Raw genomic sequence first — 14,647 nt, 5'->3', positions numbered from 1 at the left:
TCCGGACACCCCCGCAGGATATGTTGACCTATAGACTAGCTAGCTCACAGTGCCACCATAAGCCAGTGCCACCATAAGCCCCCAACCTTACCAAGGAGCGAATAGTTTCTGGCAACTATCGAACATGACAACTCTTAATCCTTCAGTGATTGTGGAAACAGGACATTACTTTTCGCTCAATCACTCGTGCTCACTTAGGGGCATATCAGCAAGGCGAGGCGATAGAATTATCGACGCTTTTGCGGCCGTTTTCGGCCGAAAAGCGGTGATAATTTTATCGCCTAATTAGCAAGGTCACAGTAACGCATGAAACCTTGCATTAGTGCACTAATTCCTAACGCCCAGGTTTGCATCTCTAATGATATGCAAAGTGGGCGTTCCTGACCCGACATGACAGGAGAAATGTCGCTAAGCGACATTTCTCCTATCATCAAGCCCCACGCTATGAAGCATAGCGGCAAGAAAAGTAGAGATAACTCCTGTTATCGCTACTTTCCTTACGCCTGCTTCAGGACTGACTTAGCCATGATATCCTATGGAAGGTGGATATCATAGCTAAGTTTGTGGGGCCCTATCAACAAGCTAATGCCACATTACGTGAGATTATCGCTGGGTTTCCAGCGATAATCTCACGTTAGGCAGTTAGCGCGAGGATTTTTATCGCTTTTGAGATAAGCCGGCGATAATTATCCTAGCGCTAAGTGCGCTTAGCGATAACAGGGGTGGGGAATTCCTATCTCCCTACTCCCGAGATATCTAGATTTCTTACAAGGGCAAGAGGATTTAATTTCTAACTTGTCCAAAGGACAAGTTGACAGGCTTACGGTAATCTGATACACAGCTGTTTAACCCTCTTGGTCACAGCCAGTTAATAAGGAGCTCTGGGGAGTTTATTGGCAGTGAAAGGGTCAATTCGAAAGCTGGGGCCTGCACTTTAATTTCACCAGAGCAGAACAACAACATGATTGAGCTGAGCTCAAAGTTGCAACTCCATATAAAAAATCCACAGCACTGTCGAGTCATTTTGCTTTCTCCCCGAGACTTCCAGGCCCTCTTCTGGCCCTTTCCTTTTCTTCCAGCATAAGATGCAGCCCCAGAACACACACATCACTGGAATGTAAGAGGCTGGGCCTCTTTGTTCCTGCTCTGACTTTAACCTTGTGACCCCCTGCCTTTTATTGTGTGCTTCACCCTTAAGCCTCAAATCGGCCCCAAGATCCCTCCTCGTCTCCGGGGGCCTACAGTAAAGCCCATGCTTTCTCTTCTCTTGCAGCCCCTGCACAACCCTCCTTTGCACTTTGCATTTTCTGTACACCTTATTTCACCCGGTACCTGTACTTGCAACCGCGCTCCCCTTGGCCTCTCATATCTTACCTCATCCAGGGCGTACATTAAAGCTCATTAGTTTACCCATGGGAAATTCATGCAATCCTCAGGCGCACCATCATTTCTCTCCTTGCACTGGGCCTCTCCTCTCACTTTGTGCTTGCACCAGGGGCATCTGAACACGCCACTGTAGCAGCAACAGCAGGATGGATGGATGAGTGCCAGGATGGATGGATGGATGAGTGCCAGGATGGATGGATGGATGAGTGCAAGGATGGATGGATTAGTGTAAGGGTGAATGGATGGATGTGGTGAAAGTGGATAGATGTGTGTGGATGGATGAGTGAAAGGGTGAATGGATGGGGTGAAAGTGGACGGATGAGTGAAAGGATGGCTGGGTGGATGGCTGGGTGGATGGCTGGCTGGGTGGATGGCTGGCTGGGTGGATGGATGGCTGGGTGGATGGATGGCTGGATGGATGGATGGATGGATGGATGGATGGCTGGGTGGAGGGAGGGATGGATGGGTGGAGGGAGGGAGGGATGGATGGGTGGAGGGAGTGAGGGATGGATGGCTGGGTGGAGGGAGTGAGTGAGGGATGGATGGCTGGGTGGAGGGAGTGAGGGATGGCTGGGTGGAGGGAGTGAGGGATGGATGGCTGGGTGGAGGGAGGGAGGGATGGATGGCTGGGTGGAGGGAGGGAGGGATGGCTGGGTGGAGGGAGAGAGGGATGGATGGCTGGGTGGAGGGAGGGATGGATGGCTGGATGGATGGCTGGAGGGAGGGAGGGATGGAGGGGGGAAGGGAGGGAGGGCTGGAGGGAGGAATGGAGGGAGGGAGGGATGGATATCTGAAGGGATGGATGAATGGATATCTGAAGGGATGGATGGATGGATATCTGAAGGGATGGATGGATATCTGAAGGGATGGCTGGGTGGAGGGATGGATGGATGGCTAGGTGGAGGGCTGGGTGGAAGGATGTGAAGATTGATTGGGTGGAAGGATGTGAAGATTGATGGGTGGAAGGATGTGAAGATTGATCGGTGGAAGGATGTGAAGATTGATCGGTGGAAGGATGTGAAGATTGATGGGTGGAAGGATGAAACGATGGATGGATGGGTGAAACGATGGATGGGTGAAACGGTGGATGGATAGATTTGAGTGAAAGGGTGGATGGATTGGGTGAAAGACGGAAGAGCAAAAGGATGGATGAATGAAGGGATGAGTGAAAGGGTGGATGAATGAAGGGATGAGTGAAAGGGTGGATGGATTTTAGTGAAAAGGAAGATGGATGGGGTGAAAGACGGAAGAGCAAAAGGCTGGAGGGATGAGTGAAAGGGTGGATGGATTGGAGTGTAAAGGAGGATGGAGGAGTGAAAGATGGAAGAGCACAAGGTTGGCTGGATCGAGGGATGAGTGAAAGTTGATGGATATGAGTGAAAAGGTGGATGGAGGGGTGAAAGTGGATGAATGGATGAGCGAAAGGATGGATTGATGAGCTTGAATGATAGATTTGGAGCTGGAAGGATAGGTTTGGCCAGGGGTGTTGTGCACCACTCGCTTTAGCAGCTACAGCAGGGTGGAGCTCTTGATGAGCCTTTTCTGTCTGGAGTTCGGCAGACAAAGGCCCATAATTAACGTGTAAGGATGAGTGAGTGAAAGGATGGATGCGAGTGAAAGGGTGGATGAGTGACAGGGATGTTGGATGGACGATGGATGTGTTGATGAAGGAAAGGGTGAAAAGATAGATGGGTTGCAGGGTGGATGGATCAGTAAGCGAAAAGATGGATGAGTGAAAGGGTAAATTGATGGATGAGAGGAAGAATGGGCGAGAGAAAGGATGGACAGATGGCTATGTTTGGGGATGGATGGGTAGATTGGAATATGGATGGGCGGATGGATGGATGGATGGATTGACAAGCAGAATGGTGAAAGGCCGATTAAAGAATGAATGGAAGCTAATGTAAAGGTGAAATGTTAGATATCAGTGGGTGAATGAAATGATGAATGTGTAGATCTGCAGAAATGAGGCAAAATACGGAAATCACTAGTTTTCAAATCCTTCTATACTATGAGCCTGACATAACCAGAGAGGCTATTATCCGAGCTCTTCTATGATTGCTGCCATTATTTGACAGTGCACATCAAGGCACCAAAGGGACAAGTGGATTTTGTACAGGACATGTAGAGTTATGAAGCTCCCTGTCCCATGGACAAGTAGATATTTTACTAAATTCCACACCCCTGCGATAATTAACGCCGGTTGTTGCTGATATGCCCCCATAGTCTCCGAGAGATACACAGAATAAACATTGGGGACGTTTTCAACAAGCATTTATTGAAGCAGCGTCATTCTAGTATAAAACATATAAGTTGCGACAATCAATAGACAGAAGCTAACGTATGAGATTACAAGCCCCAACAGAATAAATAGGAGGTATAATTCTACCATAGTGCTGAAGTGAATATATGCGGGCATATAAACATTACAGTAATCAACCGTACTGATGCTATGCTGCCCCTACCTAATTGTACTTAGCATGTATGTAGGTGTAAAGCCAAGAATCTCATAGGAAAGAGCCTACCCCATTACCTGATGGGAGAGAATGAAGGACCCCGTCTTGGTCTTGAGTTGGACACCCCGCAAGGGAGGGTTTTCAGACCACTGCATGTTGAAGCTTCTGCAGGCCAGGACCTCAGTGTCTGTGTCAGCGTGGAAGCGTCTCCTCTTGTTCACTAGTGAAGGTGTACTTCTTTCATACAGAAAAGGTAGCCTCAGTGGTTCTACCACACTTGATATGTTATGAGTATGATTATGTAGATGAGCCTAAATCAATAGATGTAATTTATGCAAAGTAGCCTGATTGCCCTAGGATGAAAGATAGCATTGACTTTTGTACAGAGTATATTAATCCTGCTATGTAAGTGATGTGCAGGGGATTTTACTAAGAATCCTCATGCATAATAAATTAGGCTAGTTTCAAGGAAACCAATTGACATTTATTCAGCACTTAACTAGGTAAAAGATCAGTGCTAAAACCGTTACGCAGGGCAAGGTAGGACGAATGTAGGTGAAAGATCGCTTTGCTACTTAGGCCTAGATTGGGCGACATAACACAACTTTCTCAGAATAGTCGATATTGCGCCTAGTCAAATTATTGTCTGCACATTTTGGATGCCAATCGCAATGCTTGGTGGCAGGGGCGCCTGGACCTCTTTGCTGCCTGGTGAATTGTTGGGAGAGTGGTGGAGGGTATCTCGGTTCCAGAATTTGAATGGGACTTTAACACTGTTCATTGTATTATTATTACCATGCTTGCTGCATAATGTCATCCTGATTCTTTTTGATTTGTGTGCAATAAAGTGATCTTTAAAAAAAGTTATTGTCCGCACATACTGTTGTGATACTGCCACAGGACATATCCCTCTGAGTACAGCTCTGTCAGTCATTCCTCTGGATCTGGTTAAGCTTGTCTCGAGTAATCCTCTATATTCCTTGAATCCAATGATATCAGCCACATGGATGCTCCCTCTGGTCCTTCTCCAGCTTGTCGCCGATATGTGGTAGGATGAATAAATGTTGCATTCAACAGTTTTATTGGAGCATCCATGTCCAGTGAAGATAGGATCCAACTGGTATAGAATCCGCACAGAGAACTTAAAATGTAATTCACACATAAACAATGTTTAACCAATGAAATCAAATATATACGCCAATCATGTTAGGAGGGCAGTACTTTATAAGTAGGACAAACTTGGTTAAAGACTATGGAACGTGTAGGAAAAGAACCTACCACAAACTCCACGAGGGAAGGCATGGTAATAACTATAATGGCTTATTATCCCAATTACTTAGTATCAAAGTTGCAGTCTATTTGAAAGAGAGCATGCTGGCTCGTATTTGTGCAGGCTTGTGAAGTATAGAACACAAGTACGACGGGATGAAGAGAACAGGTGGGCAGCGTAAGTGGCAGTCTCATCAACAATGTTGTGCTCTTGAATCCATCAGAAGTGGACCTCTTGCTTGTTGGCTCTTCTTTATCATAATTTGTACAGTCTAAAAATCTTGTCAATAAATGCTATTTCTAATTTACATGTACACGGTTATATAGCTCGTCGTTTACAGTGGGCTCGTCTCCTTCACAAGATGACATTCTCAATAGCTCTGTCTGGTATTTTCTGTAAGAGTTATATTGTAAATAAAGTAGGAATATGGGAAGTGGTTATTAGCATAATCTGTTGATTTCGTTAAACCTCAGATGGTTTAGTGGGCACATGAAAAAAGGATGTCGGACCAACTAGCTTCGCACACATTCTTCCTTCTAGAACAAGTTGGATTTTACATTCATACCTGGATCTATTTGCATACAATATGCGATTTTATTGTGGCAAATTGAGGTGATGGTGGCTACTTAGTGCTTGAGCAGAGATACATTAAGATATCCGCTCTTGGAAGGCTACAGGTGGGAACAGCAGCAAAATGAACGCACTATCACATCCCTACCACTTGCCCCGCACTCATGTGTTTATTCTTGCATTGGTGTTGTGATTCTTGTCCGCTCAATTGAGGATGTGCGGGGCTGAATGGTGTGAGGAGGGATGAGGCAGAGAATACCCAGCCAGGATAGCAAGTCGATGCAATGCTAGACGCACTACGTACTGGTTCCTTGTATGAGGTACAAAATGCTAAGTATGTTTGAAGCCAGATAACTGTGTGCATGTAAATTAAAATTAACATTTATTAGCAAGATTTCTAGAATGTACAAATTATGATAAAAGCGAGACAACATGCAAAATGTTCACTTCTGATTGATTAAAGAGCACAACATTATTGATAAGACTGCCACTTATGCTGCTCACCTCAGGTTTTTTTTCATCCCGTTGTACTCTTATTCTATAATTCAGTAGCCTGCACAATGTCTTCTTTGGAAGGAGACAGATCCACAGTGAACAGCGAACCACATGAGTACAGTGTTGTCTTCATAAATGTCCAAGGCCAGATCCATATTCTGGTTTCTGACTTGCTGTCGCTGAGAGTCCACCACTGTTCAGCCTAAGTGACATCAACAGTCTATGGCCTTGGTAGTGTCACTGGGTCAAAGATTTTTTTGACATATACAGCAACGCACGAGGCATTGAGAATTATGAAATGACAGTACTTAAACATGATTCACCCGTTAGAGGGAGCATGCGTCTTCTCTAATTTGGACTTAAAGGCTACCACCAGCTCGAACTAGAGGAAGGGCACGCTACATAATGACCGTTGCAAGGCACTCTGGTTTGCTTGGCTACAAATGCCTTTGCTTTTGTGGTTTCATCAGCTGCTGAGGTATTTCAATAAAAAATACAATGTTATCCAGGAGCAGGGGTGTGGAGTTAATTAAAAATATCTACTTGTCCATGGAACAGGTTGCTTCTTAAATCTACTTGTCCTATTACAAAATCCACTTGTCCCTTTGATACTGTGTAGTGTGTGACAATTGTGGCAGCAATCTCATTATATAAGAGCTCCGATAATAGCCTCTCCGATTATGCCAGGGCTAATACTATAGTAAGGTCTGAATACTAGCAATTCCCTTATTTTGCCACCTTTCCACAGATCTGCATACTGGGATTGGAGGTAGCGAGAAGAAATAGTTTCAGGGTTGGAATGCCCTTATGAGTCTTTGTAACCCTACTAACTTGCATGTTTTAGGGGTTTTTACCAGCTCTTCTCTAATCTTTTTCCATACTGAGAAAGATAGGAAATGTATTCCTTGACCAGAGCAGAAGTAAAACTTCTTCCAGAGTTGGAGGGAAAGTGAACTTGTAAACGCTCAACAGATTATTGCATAAGCAAATCTACACATACATATTTGCTTATGGCTAAAATGGAGTCCACAAATATTTTCTAGGAGTATGATTTACAGGCCTACTTCGGTAAATTTGCGGAATTCTCGAAAGCTGTAAATCTGCACTAATGCAAGGACACATACCATGGATGTACCTTTGTGACTTCATTAAGCATTGGGCGTCTAATTAGGTCTGGTGCTAACCAAGATTTTTTTTTTTTATTGAAAGTGTATCTGTTTCTCGATAGTCTGGCTTCACTGTGACAGCATTCTTCTCTTCCACAAGAAGCATATCAGCACACAAAGTTTTGTTCACAGCCAGGAACTGCTGTCGCAATGAAGGCTTTTTGAGACTAACATATATTTTTTCATTTTGCCAATGTTCATTATAATGGTGAGGGCCCGGCAGCTCCTACAACAATAAAGTTTTACAAAAACCATGTCAAAACAAGACACGCATTGACCAAACCAAAAGGCTGACCACCAGTGTCAGACCTACTATCTTTGCCAATGCTTGTTTATTTTCATGTTTCCCATAATCTTGTTGAAATTTGGCTACTCTGATCTTTCCATTATGAATATTTTTTGGGAAATACTAGCGTGTGTCAACACATTTTACTAATTGATGTTTCAAAGAAATGGCACCTAAAATCTCACAGTAATTTAGCAAAACGATTTTCCCCAGTTGCATTTGCTGGTGAATATTTTATTTTGAAAGCATAGAATCACTAGTCTTGCTTTCAAGGTACTGCAAATATTTGCATCATATCGGAGAGCATTCTGGGAGCACTATAAGTAGCTAGATACTGTTAAACTTTGCAAACGTGTACACATTTTTATACTGGAACCATTTTCAGTAGTGCAGTCCGAACTAACAACATTATGGTTCCATTCCTTGACACCTTCATATAAAAGAAGGTGGGTGAATATCAAGTGTACCTTAGACTAAGCAAAGAGAGGCTGCCGAATCTCTCCAGATGTTTCCACAATATATAAAAAGAGGTTCCAGTACCTTTCTTCTGACCCACTGCAGCTCAGCAACTCCTCCTTGTTGTCATTAACAAATGTTTACTCTTCCCCGAAGTAAAAGTTGGTCCCTGGCAGCGTCTGATGTAGTCATACCAGTGCTAAGCAAAATATTTTCTATATTTGGCTTTCTCGGGATTCGGATAATAGTTCTCCCCCTTCTGTGGACAGGAGTTAAAAAAAAAAAAAAAAAAATTGGTACTAGATTGACTTTCAAACGTCAGAAAATATCTCCATAGTGAAGTGCTTTTTTGCCACCCTAAAAATGATAATGCAAGTTGCCAAAATCACCTGCTACTCCATTATGAGACACTGCCAAACTATGGAGATAAGGCTAAATTACGTAAATAAAAAGACCTCTGTAGATCGAACCTCATAATGACTTTGCTCTCCAGATATGTATATTATTTGCCTGGAATCCGAATGTAAAACTAGAAATTATGAAATTTCACTTTGTGCAAATCAAAATTTGGGAAATAACTGGAATTGCACCAGCAAGGGGATTTAACATGTCATTTGCTGTTTTCGTTAAATAAACACAGAAAGCACTGAGCATATTGTAACTTTATACCTGGAATTAAAATGCCTGTGGAAGTATTACTTTACAGATATATTTTTGAAAGCACAGAATTGGTTCCATATACGGGGATGTCCAACTGTGCCTTTGGGGAGACTCAGACAAGTTATGTTATTGAGTAATAAAATGCAACCAGAGTGCCCTTAAATTTTGTATTTTTATTTTTGTTATTGTCATTTTGATGAATGCTTGTTGTAAGCTGATAGTATTGAGTATATTAATCTATGTGATATTGCATTATTAGTGTGTATATTACTAGAAGGTCATTACAGTTAGTTGATTTCATGAAAGAAGGCTGGAATTGGGCTGCCAGGGAGTGGACAGGATAGCTCGTGGTATAAGGAGAATAAATCACTGTTGGTGCTGTGTGACTGTGGTGCAGAGTTGACAAGTCAAGCAGGAGGAACAGGGAGCTTAGGGCAAGAGAATGAGACACAGGAGACTGTTAGGAATCTGAATTGTAACAGACAATGACAACAGACACGAATGAAGTAGGGGCAAAAGAGGTATTCAGGTAAATGGACAGGAGTAGAGTCACGTGGTGTAGATCGTCTTGGGACTAGGACTAATAGAGGAGACTGTGCTCCTGAGCAGTGGTAAAAGATGGATGATGGTAAAAATACAGGATTAGGTGAGCAAGTGGTTCCCCGGGCAGTATGATTGGCAGGTTTTCACTTTGCTTATGTGTGACTTTTCCGTGCTCACAGTGTCTATTTCCAGGATTTATATCTGAAACCTGCGTGACGCTTTATTGTGAACTAGAAAAAAAATATTTAACTTTTACAAATGATCCTGATTTTAGAATGGGCTATCTTCGGTGAAGGACGTGTGCCCTAGCTGCGGTGATATCTGGATCCTTGGTAATGATTTTTTGTTATGAGCAAACACGGATCATGTGTGCACTATGACCTAGGGCTGTCTCATGGATTGTGGTCTGCTTAGATCAGGAGGAGTATCCAGAGCGTTTCTCTCGTTATCAGTAGAGTGAAAAGATCCATTGTACCTGTGACGCCTGAGTGATGCCACCGGGCCCACTCTAGTAACGTTTTGCTGCTGTGTACATAACTAAACCCTTGGTCTGCATTGGTTTGTGTGCAGCCCAAGTATGTATATGTGCCTGAGAGATGGTACAGGCCTGGATGAATAGTGCTAGCAGTTGCGTGCATGTGCCTGTACGAAAATACTATGCATTGTTCGTGATGTTGCATGAGCTCTTAGTCGTATGTTTGCACAGAAAGAGTTTGTGTACATTGGAGACTGCACACATCTGAATGCGTGTGTGCGCCCGTAAAGGCACAATACACAGAAAACACTGGGTTCAATTTTGGGAGACCCAGGACTTGCTGGAAGGTACTGGTTCACCCAAGACCGCTTTGTTGATTGCTGCTTTTCTGAAAGTTTGGTGGGACAATCATAGGAGGAAGGAAAGGCCAGGCTCTTTGGTGCACTTCAGTAGGAGCCGTTTTATTCTGAAGGGAGGTCACCGTTCAAAGGGGCCTGGGCACATCTGAGGAAGGAGATTGGGCTGATATGTACGTTTAACTTGGGCTGAAATCCAGGTGTGAACCTCTAGTCACTCCCTTGGCCTGTGTTTGGGCTCTCAAGATTGGAGACAATTCTTCTGTGGTAGACTGCTCTCTGAAGAAAGAGCACATAAAAAGAGTGAGCACTTCAATGTGAACAACCCACGAAACATGAACTTCAATTACAGAGACACTACAGATTCTTGGTTTGGCTGGCTAGCCACTCTCAAAATAACCATGCTACCACAAGCACTTCGTCTGTTACAAACCCTACCAGTCGAGGCCCCAGCTGGCATACTTCATACTTAACAGAGGGAAGCTAATCATTTTGTGTGGGTGGGTAAGAGGCCATGATGAACTCTGAACAGGTCTAACGACCAGCCAGCGAGGGAGGCCAGGGGTTCCCTAATTTCTGACACTACTACCATGTGTCCCAGCTCAGGTTTTTTTGGTGGAGTGGAACCGTCCTGATTCGGAGAAGCTCTAGTGCTTTCTTGATAGAGCTGGCGACCACCTCTGGAAAATACCTGTTTTGCGTAGAGAGCTTTGTCTTTATATTCCGCTTCTATTATCAGAGCCACGCTCGGAATCTGGGTCCAGGCAGCAACCCGTACTGGACTGACCTCCTTTCCATAGCCCTTGTGCTTATATTTGGCAACTCTGAGTCTACTCCGGGACTCCATACTTCTATATTTGCAGATTGGCAGGAGTCCGACAGCCATTCAATGAGCCACATGTTTGATGCATATGGGCCCCTCTCCTTTGAGCAGCTCAAACTAGACTTTCGGCTAGCACAAATGGAATGGCTACGACATATACAAATCAGGTGCTGGGTCACATACCCCCAAATTGCGATGCGGTGCTCATGGTGGCTGCTAGCTTAAAGATACGGCCGCCCCCTCAACACTGAATTCTACACAATTCTACAGCATACACCTACAGGGGCCAAGACACTGGGGCAGACCCAGTGGGGTATGAACTAGGGTGCATCCTAACACACCAGGAATGGGACAAGATATATTATAGGGCGAGGAATACAGTGCGCAACATTGCAAGCGTAGAGACCGCTGTGCAGTTTGCCACCTATAGGTATTTAACCCCAGTGCATTTGAACAGGGGCAACACCAGACATAGCGCAGAGTGCTGGAGGCGATGCAGGGCTCCAGAGACATTGCTCCACCTTATATGGTAATGTCTGAAACAAACTTTACTGGGAGGCGGATTTAAATGACATAGATACACACCTTGATGCGCAGATGCCGGGCTACCCGGCTTACATAATCTTAGGTCTCCCGCTCAAACCCTGTAAGGGGCAGCATATTGGGCTTGCGGTGGGAGCAGTTCTCCAGGCCATTCCCTACCACTGGGGTACAGAGAAGCTGCCCACACATACGGCTTGGCTACACCAGATGTGGCACATCTTAGGCATAGAGGGCCAGATTCACAGAACTTAACTTAAGACAAAATCCTAAACTTACTACCATTTTGGTATTCACAAAAGACACTTACTCATTTCGGTATTCATTGAAGTTAAGAGTCCTAACTTTAGGACTCCTAAATGCCTTCTGTGAATACTGAAAGTCTTAAAGTTAGCATTTTTCTCAGTTTAGGAGTAGTAAAGTTAGGACTCCTAACGTTAGGACTCCTAAATGCCTTCTGTGAATACTGAAAGTCTTAAAGTTAGGATTTTTCTCAGTTTAGGAGTAGTAAAGTTAGGACTCCTAGCTTTAGGACTCCTAAATGCCTTCTGTGAATACTGAAAGTCTTAAAGTTAGGATTTTTCTCAGTTTAGGAGTAGTAAAGTTAGGACTCCTAGCTTTAGGACTCCTAAATGCCTTCTGTGAATACTGAAAGTCTTAAAGTTAGGATTTTTCTCAGTTTAGGAGTAGTAAAGTTAAGACTCGTAACTTTAGGACTCCTAAACTGAGAAAAATCCTAACTGTAAAACTTTCGGTATTCACAGAAGGCATTTAGGAGTCCTAAAGTTAGGAGTCCTAACTTCTGTGAATACCAAAATGAGTAAGTGCCATCTGTGAATACCAAAATGAGTAAGTGCCTTCTGTGAATACCAAAATGGTAGTAAGTTTAGGATTTTATCTTAAGTTAGTTCTGTGAATCGGGCCCAGAGTGCCTGACGTTAGCACTTACCTCTCAATTAGGTACCCACCGGGATCTCTGGAAAATATACATTAACTTGCATTCTACTGAAATTTATGTATTAATGGGTCTTAGATATCTTCGTATACTGCGCTTAACTGACCAGGCTGGCACGGTTCAAGCGCAGGAAGGTATACCCAGAGAAGGGACACAGCTACACCAAGTGAACTTGCGACAGAATATTGGAGTGAGTAACCGCAAGGGGAATAAGTAGGGGAAGGGGGGCAGGGGGATTGTTTTTGTGTTCTTTATCTTACTTTGGTATGGCGTAACAGAGGAGTGCTATGCTCACCCTATGTTGTACATTGTACTGTATTCTTAAAAGCAACAAAATACATTTGAACCATACAAAGGGGAGCCTCTCAAATTGTCAAACTGCCTGGAGTCTGCAACTCCAGCTTCTGTCTGAACCAAGATCAGTGGGTCCTGTGAGGTGGATTCCGGTAGCAGAGTGTGACATACCGGTATGTTGGGACTGCCTCGCCGATCGGGCTGTCTGCCTGTGTGTCAAAGTCCGTGACCCCCTTGCAGTTGAGGGCTGTAGTGAAGAATAATGATTACATCTCTTGGTGCTGCATTGTAAGATATGGAGGGCCGTTGCCTGGTGCAGCGCTGTTAACTGTAGGGGGGGGCAGTCACTTTGACTCCTGTATACCATGTGGAGGGTGTGGCGTAGATCTAGAAGTGCTACCCTGTGTGTATTGCAGCGACCTGCCTGCATGTCAGACAAAAGGGGCCATTAAGGAGGAAGAGGGCAGTCACCCTAACCCCCACATGCAGTTGTGACCCATAGAGAGGGAGAGCAACATCTTCAACTCCCTCCTCCAGGAACATTAGAAACCTGCCCCAGACCCTATGAGAGACTTAACATATCGAAAGGAGTGCCAAGGATGGTGGCCGCTTTGACCGCAGCTTTCCACAGTCTGGACACTGTTGTGTGGCCGAGGGGCACCCATGACTTTGAACCAACACTTCACGATAGCCGGTAAGACTGTTAAATTTGGCTGCTGGTCCTTTGGAGAACTTGCTCGAAATTAAGGCGCTTCAGCATTGGCGACTCCTGGATCGCGGCAAAGTCCCCCTTCCCCATAGAACTTCTGAAACTTGAATGCATTAGCGCGGCCTAGCTTGGATGTTACCACACATGACTCCCCATCAGCCATGAGAGGGGAAGTGGGCCTGGAAAGCGGACCTGGATAATGCTAGTGGGCTTGCAACTAGAAGACTGTGTATTCTGTTTACAGTGTGTTGTTTTGTACTTTGTTAGTAGATAAAGACACTTTTTTGTGTGTAACTTTTTTTTTTTTTTTTTTACATTAAAGTTATTATTTAATTGGGCAATCACTTATTGGGGTTGCTGGATGTGATTGGAGTTGTCTGTGCTCACCTTGCACCTACCTTCTCCCGAGGACTCTTCAACATGCTCTACAAATGAGACCAGAGCTGAATCAATCAATCCATCCGTCGGTGTTCTTGTAAATCGCGACTACTCACCCGTATGGGTCTCAAGGCACTGGGGAGTGAGATGATCTGTTGTTCAGTCGAAGATCCAGGTCTTGAGGTCCTTCCTAAATTGAGGCAGAGATGGAGATTGCCTGAGATGCAGAGGTAGGGAGCTCTAGGTCTTTTCAGAGAGGCAGGAGAAGGATCTTCCTCCCGCAGTGGTCCTGCAGGTCTGTGGAATGGTTGCCAGGGTCTGTTGGTCAGAGTGGAGATGTCTGGTAGGAATGTGGAAGGAGAGGCGGTGGTTAAGGTATGTGGGTCCGGTGTTGTGAAGGACTTTGTAGGCGTATATGAGGAGTTTTGGGTGATCCTTTTGTTGACCGGGAGCTAGTGGAGGTCTCTCAGGTGGCTGGTGATGTGGCTGCGGCAGGGGATGATTAGGATGAGTCTGGCGGAGGCGTTTTGTATGTTTTGCAACTTCTTTTGGAGTTTTTGCGAGGTGTCGATGTAGGGTGCGTTACCATAGTTGAATCTGCTACTGATGATGGTGTGGGTGACAGTTTTCCTGGACTCTTTGTGGATCCACTTGAGATTTTTCAGAGCAGACAGAGCATATGATGGAAGATGAGGCTGCATTGATCTGGTGGTTCATTGAGAGTAAAGAGTCCAGGATGATGCAGAGGTTTCTTGCATGGTACCTGGGTGTTTGTGGGGGGGGGGGGGGGGGGTGGCGGCTTCTGAGCCCTGTGAGCCAACAAGGGTCA

General features: G+C 44.7%; 1 protein-coding gene across 1 annotated transcript in view; it reads left to right on the top strand.

Annotated features, from left to right (window-relative positions):
• The window catches only part of UTP6 (UTP6 small subunit processome component), a 357,262-nt gene that overhangs the window by 1,110 nt on the left and 341,505 nt on the right, over window positions 1-14,647 (top strand). The window lies entirely within an intron of this gene.

Source organism: Triturus cristatus, chromosome 7 (assembly GCF_964204655.1).
Source record: "Triturus cristatus chromosome 7, aTriCri1.1, whole genome shotgun sequence".
Classification (NCBI taxonomy): Eukaryota; Metazoa; Chordata; class Amphibia; order Caudata; family Salamandridae; genus Triturus; species Triturus cristatus.
The sequence above is the reverse complement of the archived record's forward strand: the minus strand, read 5'-3'. Positions and strand labels throughout refer to the sequence as shown.